We start from the raw sequence: 12496 nt of genomic DNA on the forward strand, positions 1-12496 counted from the left end.
CGTGAAGTATAAAACCTATTTATGTTTTAAAACCATACAAAATATGATGGTAACGACTAAGTGTGCTGTACCTGATTATTTCGAAAGCAATAGGAGACAACTATCACTTCCTAAATATTATATTCTAGTTTTTCAGTTATCTGTGACTGTTATGTTCACCTGATCTCGCTGTAGCCGTTTAACCAAAAAACATTAAATAAAAACGGGTTACTTTTTTACAGGAATATTTCACAAACTCTTACGCCAAACCTCAGTTGTTATAATATTATTATTACTATTTCAGTATAATAGTAAACTAAATTTTAGTTTTTTTGCTAAAAATGCTTCAAAATAAGCATTAAGAAAACCCAATAAAATTGAATGGCAGGAACACAATAGCATTACATAATTTAGCATTATTATCAAAATAATACTTATATATTTGTAAGATTGATTACAGTAGTCAATAGTGATTACGTCTTGCTTAGTTCCAAGACCACGGACATTTTGTTAATAAAATACCATGTTTTTAACATTAAAATTAGAAGAAAAATTATGATAAGAACACAAAATATTATTTGCAATATACCTGTTGCGGTGATGAAGTTCATCTGTTGTATTTGATCAACCCGCCATTATCTCCAGAATCGCGTTGGCGTCGAGCAGAATATGTATGAACTCATATTAAGTATAAAGAGATAAGAGTTAGATGAAAATTCTGATATTATATTATTCACGTTTAGTTTTGTTTTTTTTTTGTTATAATTATTGAATTGAACTTGAACTATACTCGTAGGCATTGACCCGAACGTCGCTAGTTCTCCGTTTCTTCATAATCGCGTAAATTTCCAATCGTAACGTTATTGATGGACCGACAGTTATCGGTTTATGTAATCACGTGATTAGTTCACCTTAGCTGTATCTATAATGAGTTCTTCAAGTAAGAGAGGAGATTCGCCTCTAATAAAAACTCTCAATATTTGCTCAAATAAAAAAAGTATTACGCTCGGAGATGTATGGAGTTCTTTAAATAATATTCAGTCTTCACATGACGCTAGTTTTAAGGATGTCAATAATCAGTTATATTTATTAGAAACTTCACTTAAGACCGCTTTTAATAACATATCTAATGTGCTTGCTCAAATTAAATCTGACATAGACGCACTACAGGCATATATGGATGAGCTGAAAATTCGTTTGGATCACCTTGAAAAACGACCTCATGCTGCTTTGCATCCTGATAATGATGTGACACAAAAGGCCAAAGACAGGCTAACTAGATCTAACAGAGTGTTAGCTTTCAATGTGGTCGACACTTCTACTGACTCAGGTAATGAACTAATTAGTACAGCTAAAAATGTATTTCATGATTTGGATCTTAATACGACGGTTGTTAACTGTAAATCGATGACAAAACCCCGTCCCATTTTGGTCCAACTTCAGTCCTCTTCTGACGTCATTGATGGGGTTCAAAGTAAATCAAACCTTAGACAATTAGACAGTCGGCGTTCTATTTGGATTGGAGAAGATTTAACTCTCGCTCAACGTCGTGTTATACATAACCTGAGATGTGAGTTAAAACGTCTACGGGATTCTGGTGATAATGGCTGGTTGATCAAATACAACAGAGGAATTCCGTCGTTAGTTAAAAAAAACTAATTAATCACCGCAAGAGGTAATTGAAAACAATATTTTGTGTTTTAATTATAGTTTATCTTTTAATGTTAATTTTAAAAACATCGAATTTACTACCAAAATGTCCGTGGTCTCAGAACCAAACTAGATGTAATTAATATTGACTATTGTAATCAATCGTTAAACCGAGATGATTATTTTTTCTTTCCTTATATTAGAGCCTGTTTTAAGCGGCGTGTTTGTTATTCAAACCACCTAACTAAAACGCAGAACGATTTTATTCATAATCCCAGGTTACTTTCGCGTTATATCAATAACTTTAACAAAAATGTTAGCTTTGCCTACTGTAATGTACCATAAAGGTTCTCATGACACTTTTCTTCAATCTACACTAGCCCGCCTAATTGTAATTATAGACCTATTTCTAAGCTAAGCATGCTACCTAAGCTTTTGAAGAAATAATTAGTATCTAACCTCTGCAATGTACTTAGTAATATTCTCATAAGTGAGCAACACGGATTTCGTCAGTCAATATCTATCAATACAAATTTGTTATTTTATAGTTCGTTTTTATTTGACTAAGTATCAAAGCCTTTGAGTCAAAGAGCAACCAGATAGATGTGATTTATACTGATCTTAGGAAGGATTTTGACTAGGTTAACCACTGCTTCTTAATTGATAAACTTAAGCAAATGGGTTCCAGAGATCCTTTTTTGTTCTGGCTTCGTAGTTATTTGTCTGGCCGTACTCGAACAGACAAAATTTATAATATCACATCTTGGCTAATGCCGGCATCCTCAAAGCTTCCATAAGGTGGCCAATTGTCGCCGTTATTGTTATTAGCTTTTATTAATGATGCTGGAAAAATGTTTCATAACTGTAATTTTTCTTTTTTGCAGATGATCAAAAGTATATTTGCCTATTTTATTAAAAGAGGACATCGTAAATTAAAGATATTGTACAATACAACCTGTTTAGACGCCTATGCGACTGGTGTTCAATTAATGGTCCGATGATAAATGTATTCGTATTTCGTTATCTCGTAAATATAAATAAGTTGACTTGCATTATACAGTGTATAGAGAAATGGTGCCTTAAACTACAACTTAGTGATATTAGAAACTTAGGTATGCTTTTTTCAAAGGGCTTGAAATTTAATCCTCATATTATTACTGTCTAAAATAGAGCTTAAAAATGTTAGGATTTTTGAAGTGGACCTGTGGCCAGTTCTTTTAAATCTAGGGCAACCCTTGCTTTTCTACGCCCGCTGGTTTTACCTATTAAATAGTCCATTATATCGTCTGCCTAAATATTGTGATGGTTATTACTCTGAATTTGATTTTTTCCATGATAATATTCTAAAATTAAAAAACTTAGTCTGTAAGCATTATGTGTATATACTGATATTTTTGTTTCCTGTAATTATAATTTTGCTTTAGTGTACTATTATTACCCCTTGCGGGTATTTATATTACTAAAAATAAATAAATTATATAAAACATTATAAAAGCGAATTAGTCCGAAGCAAAATAGGATAAAGGTCAACTAAATATATTGTTATAAAAACACCTATGACAAAACACATATGTTCATATTACAACGTAGGCTGTAGCAAACTAGTTCTTCTAACTGGTACTAGTGAGATCACTACAACTTGTGGTAGATAAACTTCTGGTAATAAAAACGAATTCGTGCTAATGTAGAAACAAGTAGTGGAATAATAAAACACGAAACACGTCAATATATTACAGGGGTCCTACCATAATAGCTTTATTAATCTAATTAAATCAAATGTCGTTATTTATTAAAATTTTACATAAAATTATTTAACATTTGACTCTATTTCTTAAACCAATCGTCAAATTTCCAAACATTTTTTTATCGTTTATCAGTTTAATATAAACTAAATAAATAAAAAGTTAGAACACATTAATTGTCTCCACATCATTAAAACGACCGTTTATATAAATATCATGTAAAATAATAATAATATAATGGTATTTTTTGTATTAGTTATCGGTTAAACTTAAGTATAGCTTCATTTCTCATGGTCATATGTTTTTAGCTTCGATGCAAAGCGAGAAGGTATGGGTTTTACTCTGATGTGTGTTTTTTTTAATCTGTATACACTGTAACTTTTTTAATACTGGACCAATTCCTTCGAGTAGCAACTCTATAAATCGCAAATTTCATCTAGTTGGTACTTTGGGGGGGTAAAAGTTGAAAAAGTTTAATTCTTCACAGACGAAAGTTGAAAAAACAAAAAAAAAACGGTACGAGTTTTAAGTTAGAACTTTTACTGGCTATAGCTTCGAGAAAAAGAGTCGGATCGAGTTGAAATTTATAAGAAATATTTATTTAGCATGCCCGCGCACGTCAGTTGTATCAAATTTAAATTTAACCCAATGCCCACCCCCCTAGAGGGGGGTACAAGTTTTTTTGTTTTCGGGGTTTTTAGCCGTAATTTTAAGACCTTTGTTGAGTACAAGAAATTTGAATCACTGCAAAATATATTTATGAAGTTTCTTGTGGCTAGTGTAATATTTCAAATTTGTGACTTGTGTCGTTTTTTAAATGACCGATAAAATTACAAAATAGAAGCATCTATTTGAAGCGTTTATTTGAAAGTGATTTTATCCAAGAGGCCTAGTACAGTGGAATCTATATTTTAATATATTTTCCATTATACCTATGCGTAATGGAATCAAAGCAACGAGGCGACGGAGTGGTCACAGGTCTACAAAAATTATTACAAATAAAAGTGATAAAATGAAATAAAATCACTTTCAAAGAAACGCTTTGATGCTTCTATTTTGTAATTTTATCGGTCGTTTAAAAAACAACACAAGTCACAAATTTGAAATATTACACAAGAAACTTCATAAATATATTTTGCAGTGATTCAAATTTCTTGTACTCAACATTTGTATTAAATATGAGTCTGACAAATTGAGTTTTCACACAGAATACGTAACTAAGTATACAATTATTACATTTGATAAAAAGACAGTTTTGAAAAATCGGTGACCTAAGTCGTTTTTGAAATGACCTATTCAATTTAATACTTTCTAACTTTGCTAGCTTACACTGTGCTTGGTTTAGATTGTACTGCCTTGAAAATACTAACTACCGATTTGCATCGAAGCGTTTTTTCGAAAGTGATTTTATCACTTTCAGATTTAAAAATTCCTGTAAACCTGTGACCTCCCCGTCCCCACTATGCCCCTATTCCACTGTACTGGTTTTTTTTAACTTATACATTTGAATTTTAAACGAAAGTGGCAACTGTAAATTCAATTTTTTTTTTATAGAAAACGACACGCATATATGTATTTATATTTAATTATGTAAAACATTTATATGTATTACATTGTATAATTACAATAACGACTAATCAACTAGTTTACGTGTAAAATGTAAATTAAATTTGCTCAATTAGCAATCAATTACTCCACATGACATACAACGTCAATTAAATAATTTGAAAACCTGTAAATTAAGTATCAAAAGAACCAATGATGGTTATGTAGTCGTTTGGTGTTAGGTATATCCTTATATGAATAACGTCAGACAGGTGTCAATATTATAATATCTTTTGTAAGGTAAAAATCAAAATCAAGAGTTAAAATGCGTACCATAAAAATGCATTGAATTAAAATAAATTTGTAAGTACACTATTTATTACACCGATAATATTTATTTAATATTTGATACCGCCATAAAATTTAGTTAGTAAAATATGAACCCATAAGTCTTTCCTTAAAAGCTTAATAAATATAATGAAAAAAACTGTACCATTTCCAATGATAAAATAAAACTGTATTTAGCTTTAGGTTTCAGTTTTGAGATAACTTTTTTTTTAAATATATATATTATATATTTATAAGTTTTGCAATTGTGCGTCTATAAAAAACTCAATTTAAAATCAATAAATTCTTTTACACATACACACATAATATAATATTATTCGTGTCATCAGTACAATAATTCTTACTATGTACTTCTTACTATATTATTTCTTACAGTTTGTCTCAATGAAAAATAAATTTTAATCCATCATTTATGAAAAATAGATAGTTAAATAATAAAAATTGTTACCGTAGAATGAATATTGAATTTTTATCTATTCTGAAAAAAAAATGTTGACCATTTTTATTTGAGAAAATGGAATACACTGTGTCTCACTATATATTTATTTTTAGTTAATTTTTTTTGACCTTTTTTCCTAAAAATACACCAAAAAAATCGAAATGAAGGGAAAGTTTTCATACCTGATACAATATATGAGAAAATAATTTTCAAATAAACTCCTCGATGCAAATGTATTTAGATAGTACGAATATTAAATATCGATAAAAGCATTGTAAATCCTTAAACCTTCAAAATTGAGAGACACATCCAAAAAATGTACAAATTTCCAAACTTAAAACTACGATACGCTGCAACTTTTTTTAAAAAAAATAATCGAATTAGTTCCAAATTTATAAAAAAATTATTTTTAGACATATTATTACCAATATATTATTCGTTTACAAACGAATAAATATCAAAAAATATTCTCATTATGTATGTTGCTTCTTAAAGTTTAGTTTTAAGGTTTGAGGTCTGTAGATTGAAGGTAGATCTAGAGTAGGGCTAAAACACGTACAAAATGTTCAAAAATCTGTTGTCAAATTTTTTTTATTAAGAAAAAACCAAAAGGGGGTCAAGGGGTATTGGAATCGGGAGGTCATAGGTTTTTAGGAATTAATAATACGGAAAGTGATAAAATAGACACTTCGATGAGAATCTGTAGATGAAAGGATAAGGTATAGAATGAAGGCAAACATTTATTTATAATTGTACCTATTATTATTACTAGGGTGGATACGATTTGGGATAATCGTCTATCGTTCCTAATAATTCGTCGCCGTTGTTAACAATAGGCAAATCAACAACACAATGAAAATATTTTTGACTAATGATCCCCACTACTGAAATTTACTACAGTCTAAGTATAATTTTCCCATTTTTTAGCTTCTTGCGTAACTGAGAAGGTATTTTTTTTTTTTTTTATTAAATTAAGTCCGCGACAGCTGTGGCCATTGGACTGACATTATTTTACATTATTAATTAACAATCTTATATATTATACAATAAGTAACTTTATGAAAGAAATAGTTATATTTTTTAATTTTGTTGATTAGTTTGGAATTGTGTATGAATTTTATGATACTTTTGACATTGCGTGGGTCTAGGTTCAGTGACTCGGAGAGCTGGTCTGGCAGGTCTGCGTTTCTTCGGTCCTTGTCGTAGCTCCGACATTCTGTGAGGATGTGTTTGACGGTTAGGGGTGCCACAGCAAGTGCATACGGGGGGTTCTTCTCTCTTCATGAGGTGTTGGTGTGTGATGTGTGTATGACTGATCCTGAGGCGAGTAATGGAAATCTCCTGTTTTCTTGTGGTGTTCTCAGGGAAAGGCCAAGGGAAGGTAGTTCGTTTGATCTCGTGTAGTTTTAATGTTAATTTAACCCATTTGTTTTCCCATTGGTCCTGTATGTTTTTGGTTATGATTATTTTTACGTCTTGGTATGAGAAGTCTGAAAGGGAATCATTGGATGAATGAGAAGGTATTGTTTTTACAATTTTTGTCGTGTCTGGCCGCACGATATTTTTTAAGCCGCTGAACGATTTCTTATTGCAGTAATTCAATAAATCACAAATGGAAGGAATGGAGGTGAACTTTTTAAATTATTGGCCTAAAAAGTACCTTTCAGATATGAATGATAATCGTGAACCTTCTACATGAAGAAATCGGTTAAACGGTTTGAAAAACAACATGCGGGTTAACACAAAATATATAAATAAAATATAAAAACACATCGTTTCAAAAACAATACCTTCTCAGCTCTGCGTTAAAAGCAAAAACTGAGATATTAAATCATATTAGCAAAATTAACACAGAGCAGTTAAGTTAGAATAACCTATGGATGTGTTAAAAGGGGAAAAGGTTAAGTTAGGTTAAAGCGGGTTCAAATAATCGGAGAAAATAGGTTTTGAGCGTATAAAATAAGTAACTTAAAAAATATTTGAGCTAATATGTTATTATGTCATACAATAAAACCTCAAAAATTATGATAGTTTATAAATCGTAAAGGAATAACTTTATTTATCTAGAATTTGGTTAGGTAAAACTAAGATGATTGAACTTATCCATGATAGAATACAAAATATATGAAGGTTTATAATAAACAACAAATGTAAGGATAAAAGTAAAAAAAACAACAAAAGTAAATTAATAAGTAAAGTAATTTATAACGCGTATAATATTTCACTACAAATTTACCATCCAATCGGTGTACAGCTTAGGCAACCTAAGGTACAGCAATTTGCCACGTAACCAATGTCTTAACAGGCGTTAAGCGACACCGAACGAGCAGTAAATTATAAATAAAAAGTTCGTAGATCGTTGCTTTTGGTAAAAAAAATAATTTTATTTTTTACCAGGCATCTTAAGTCGTTTCTAGATGCCGTTAAAGCTGGATATGGCTCGTTTTAAAGCTCAAAGCTCACACGCCGATATATAAACGTGTAAAACATTCAACTGTAAATCGATTTTCGCCGTCTTACGGGATGTAAAGAAAATCTCAATTATAAAATGCAAGAGATGGAAACGGTGTCGGATTACGCTAAACAAAAGTAATCGGAATCGAAATGTGTACATTATATTGTATTCTCTGTCGGCCAGACGCCTTGCGTATATTCGAGCGTAGGTTTCATATGTATGAATGCATACAAAATATATTATATTGTTTTTTATTGCTCGACCTCATAAATATGTATACTTATATTTAAGGGCTTTTTCCCCTCGGCCGCTGTCTTAGCTTTTTACTATCACCGCGTCTACGACTCCTCCGATGTCTCCGGCCATTACTCTTCGTCGCCACAGCGGCAAACCCAAACTGCGACTTACGGAGATATATTATTATACACCTTATATACATATACTACAAGTACTCTCTATTATACATATATATATATATATACGTATATGTGCATATATATTGTACATGTATATTATACGCCGCCGTGTTGTATCCGTGCACACGTCCCTGTCCACGTCGTCTCGTCTTCGCCGCGGCAAAAACTGATCCATATATCCTAACGGAATGCCTGTATATGTATGTATGTATGTATACAAAATAATATAATACCAGCCGGGTCGAAGTGATCGTGGCCTCTCGTGTTTTCGGCTTTTACGTGACTTTATTTTACGGCCGCTGTTTTTTTAAATGTACTCAACAACCCTCTCTCGGTCGTGTCGTCGTTCATTTTTTTATTTTATTTTTTTACATGCCCGACGTTTTCCCAATGCAATCCGCGTGACGTTTATGAATACAACATGACGAATCGTGCCGAATTTCATTCTCATAATCCTTGTACACGAAGCCCAGCTTGGACCTTCCGCCGAGATACGAGTGGAATCCAAACGACTCGCTCGAGGACCTTGCATTTTATTTTTACATCGCTTCCGGCCAATCTAAATACACCAATAGGAATACACATAAGAAAATTGCTAATTTAACCTCCAATAACTCAAAACGGAAAAGGACCTTACTTCAATTCGTGGCACATTCGGTGCGATAAATAATTAATTAAAACATGCGTTTGAACATTATTTTTCTTCTACAGGGTAACGGAGAATGAATGACCACATTTGTAATGTGCGCCGAAATTTTAATTTTTGAGGTAGAGGGTTAGAGGAAAAACAAGTTGTTGCAAATTTAAGGAAGTTTTATTGGATATGAAATAAATATTATTTAGAAAATAGAATGTCTGATAGATGGCGTTCTTGTATGGAGATGCATTCTTGGAGGCGCTCGGGGGTAGCGAGACCAAAAGACCTCATTTCCTCTTGGACAGCTACGTCAATAAACAAAATTTTCGATATTGGGCAAACGGTAACCCAAGAGAATTGCACCAATAGTCTCTTCACAGTAGAAAAGAGACGGTTTGGTGTGCATTGTTAAAAGTCGAAATAATTGGGCCTTATTTTTAGCTTCAATGTAAAGCGAGATTGGTTTTACTCTGATGTGTGTTTTTTTTTATCTGTATACACTGTAACTTTTTTAATACTGGACCAATTCCTTCGTGTAGCAACTCTATAAATCGCAAATTTTATCTAGTTGGTACTTGGGGGGGGGGGGGTAAAATTTGAAAAAGTTTAATTCTTCACAGACGAAAGTTGAAAAAACAAAAAAAAAACCGTACGAGTTTTTAAGTTAGAACTTTTACTGGCTATAATTTCGAGAAAAAGAGTCAGATCGAGTTGAAATGTATAAGAAATAATTATTTGGTATGCCCGCACACGTCAGTTGTGTCAAACTTAAACTATACCCATTTCCCACCCCCCTAGGGGGGTACAAGTTTTTTTGTGTTTCGAGGTTTTTAGCGGTAATTTTAAAACGTTTGGGTGGAAAATTTGCCAGTAGTTGGAACTCATATGTACCCATAACATATTAAACGGGAAAAAAATTCGGCACTACAGTTTTTTTTTAATTGCCGGGAAACTGTGTTTTCGCAGATTTCGTATATTTTAACAAAAACACCTAAAATCTTTAAAAAAAAATTGATCAAATCATTAAAACAATTTTATGTATATCTATGCAGAATGATACCATTAGGTTTTGTGCTCAAGTACCACTTTTGACTTAAAGTTTACACAAATTAAATTTTTTTTTTTGTTTTAACTAAAAACCCGGTGTACCAGATGTGAGAAACGAACAGACACTAAAAACTATCAGTTGGTAACGTCTATCCGTGTTAGATTAGGTTAGGGCCCAATGATCGGTATCATAATATTGTGTTTACCGCTAGTGGCTATACACGTTAGTAATATTTAACTAATAACTAATATATGTAGGTAAAATGTATTGTTTTCTCCATCACAGTACCAGTATACGATTTATTTTAATTTAAATGTAAGAAAATCGATTTTTCTTTAGAAAATAACAAGAAATTAATATACAGGATGAGGCAGTAAAACGGCGATTTTCTAATGTATTTAAATGGTAAAACCTGTTTCACTACCCCACCCTTTACATTTTAAGGATCTATGAAAAGGGTTTTTTAGTAGCATTTTATTTTGTACATTGTCAATCTAGTAAAATAGAAGTATAATATAGCTTTGAAATAATGTAATCTGTGAAGTATAAATAGTTTTTGTGAGATTGCTTTAATGGAAGTATATAATACATAAATATTAATTTTATTGAGAATAAGCCATCATAATTTAAACTAAGGAGTACAAACGATTGAAACATGAATCGTCGACCATTCCAACAAAATATAACAAGACATTGTATATGTGTTATTTGGTCCACTAAGTTTTTGCAAAAAAAAAACCAGTACAGTGGGGTCGGTGCATAGTGGGGACGGAGCATAGTTGGGTCGGGGCATATTGGGGACGGGGAGGTCACAGGTTTACAGGAATTTTTAAATCTGAAAGTGATAAAATCACTTTCGAAAAAACGCTTCGATGCAAATCGGTAGTTAGTATTTTCAAGCCAGTACAGTCCAAACCAAGCACAGTATAAACCAGCAAAATTAGAAAGTTTTAAATGAAGGTTCTGTATTTACAAATGAGCATCAAAGCGTTTATTTGAAAGCGATTTTATTCAATTTTGTCACTTTTATTTATAATAATTCTTGTAGACCTGTGACTTTTCCGTTTCCTCATTGCTTTGATTACATTATGCCAATACTCTACTGTACTAGTCCTCTCGGATAAAATCACTTTCAAATTAACGCTTTGATGCTCATTTGTAAATACAGAACCTTCATTTAAAACTTTCTAACTTTGCTGGTTTATACTGTGCTTGGTTTGGACTGTACTGGCTTGAAAATACTAACTACCGATTTGCATCGAAGCGTTTTTTCGAAAGTGATTTTATCACTTTCAGATTTAAAAATTCTTGTACACCTGTAACCTCCCCGTCCCCAATATGCCCCGACCCAACTATGCTCCGTCCCCACTATGCACCGACCCCACTGTACTGGTTTTTTTGAATATGAAAGAGGGCATGCAGTGGCGGTGAATTCTGAAAATATCTGATTCCAACAAGACGGTGCCACTCCATAAACGGCGATAATTTCAATGGATCTCAACCGTTTAACTTTTCCCGGACGTCTGGTCTCTCGAAATGGTGACGTTCCGTGGTCACCCCGCTCGCCGATTTCACCACCTGCGACTTCTTCCTATGGGAATATCTGAAGTCGAATGTTTATGTCAACAAGCCATGAACCCTTTCCGATTTAAAGGACACTATCAGAAGTGAAATCGCATCAATTCCAGTACAAATGTTGGAGAAAGTGGTAAAAAACTTTGGCAAGCGCTTCCAAGAATGCATCTCCGTGCAAGAACGCCATCTATCAGACATTCTATTTTCCAAATAATATTTATTTCATATCCAATAAAACTTCCTTAAATTTGCAACAACTTGTTTTTTTTTCAACCCTCTATCTCAAAAATTAAAATTATAGCGCCTATTACAAATGTGATCATTCATTCTCTGCCACCCTGTATTTTCCAATCAATCTTTTGCTCACCACTTTGTTCTATTCGACACAATTTTCTCTTACACACACACAAAATTTGTATATTTTATTTTTAACATTCTCCAACTCGTTTATTTCGGCTTAGCGCTGAAATAAACGTTATATAATATTCATAATGCTTAGTCGTTAACGAATCCAAAGCCAAATTGTGTAAATATGAATAATGATCCTAAACAACTTTGTTTGACAGTTATTCATAGATTTGGTTTGCCCAACTCTAAGCATAACTATGCCTAGTGCTATATAAATATTATTATTGATCCTCTTATCATAGTAATTTTGTATT

General features: G+C 32.3%; 1 long non-coding RNA gene across 2 annotated transcripts; it reads left to right on the plus strand.

Moving 5' to 3' along the window:
• The first annotated feature begins 860 nt into the window (after positions 1-860).
• On the plus strand, positions 861-2652 carry LOC126844577 (uncharacterized). Of its 2 annotated transcripts, XR_007686610.1 has the most exons (3): positions 862-1309; positions 1423-1654; positions 2514-2652. It is a non-coding gene; the product is annotated as an uncharacterized LOC126844577 (long non-coding RNA). The 2 variants fall into 2 exon arrangements; XR_007686609.1 differs by having other exon boundaries at positions 861-1654.
• The last annotated feature ends 9844 nt before the right edge of the window (positions 2653-12496 follow it).

The sequence above is a fragment of the Adelges cooleyi genome, unplaced genomic scaffold (genome assembly GCF_023614345.1).
Source record: "Adelges cooleyi isolate 19-005CV unplaced genomic scaffold, UGA_ACOO_1.1 ACOO_flye_CR_arks_rails_tigmint_CR_PRNA_651, whole genome shotgun sequence".
Classification (NCBI taxonomy): Eukaryota; Metazoa; Arthropoda; class Insecta; order Hemiptera; family Adelgidae; genus Adelges; species Adelges cooleyi.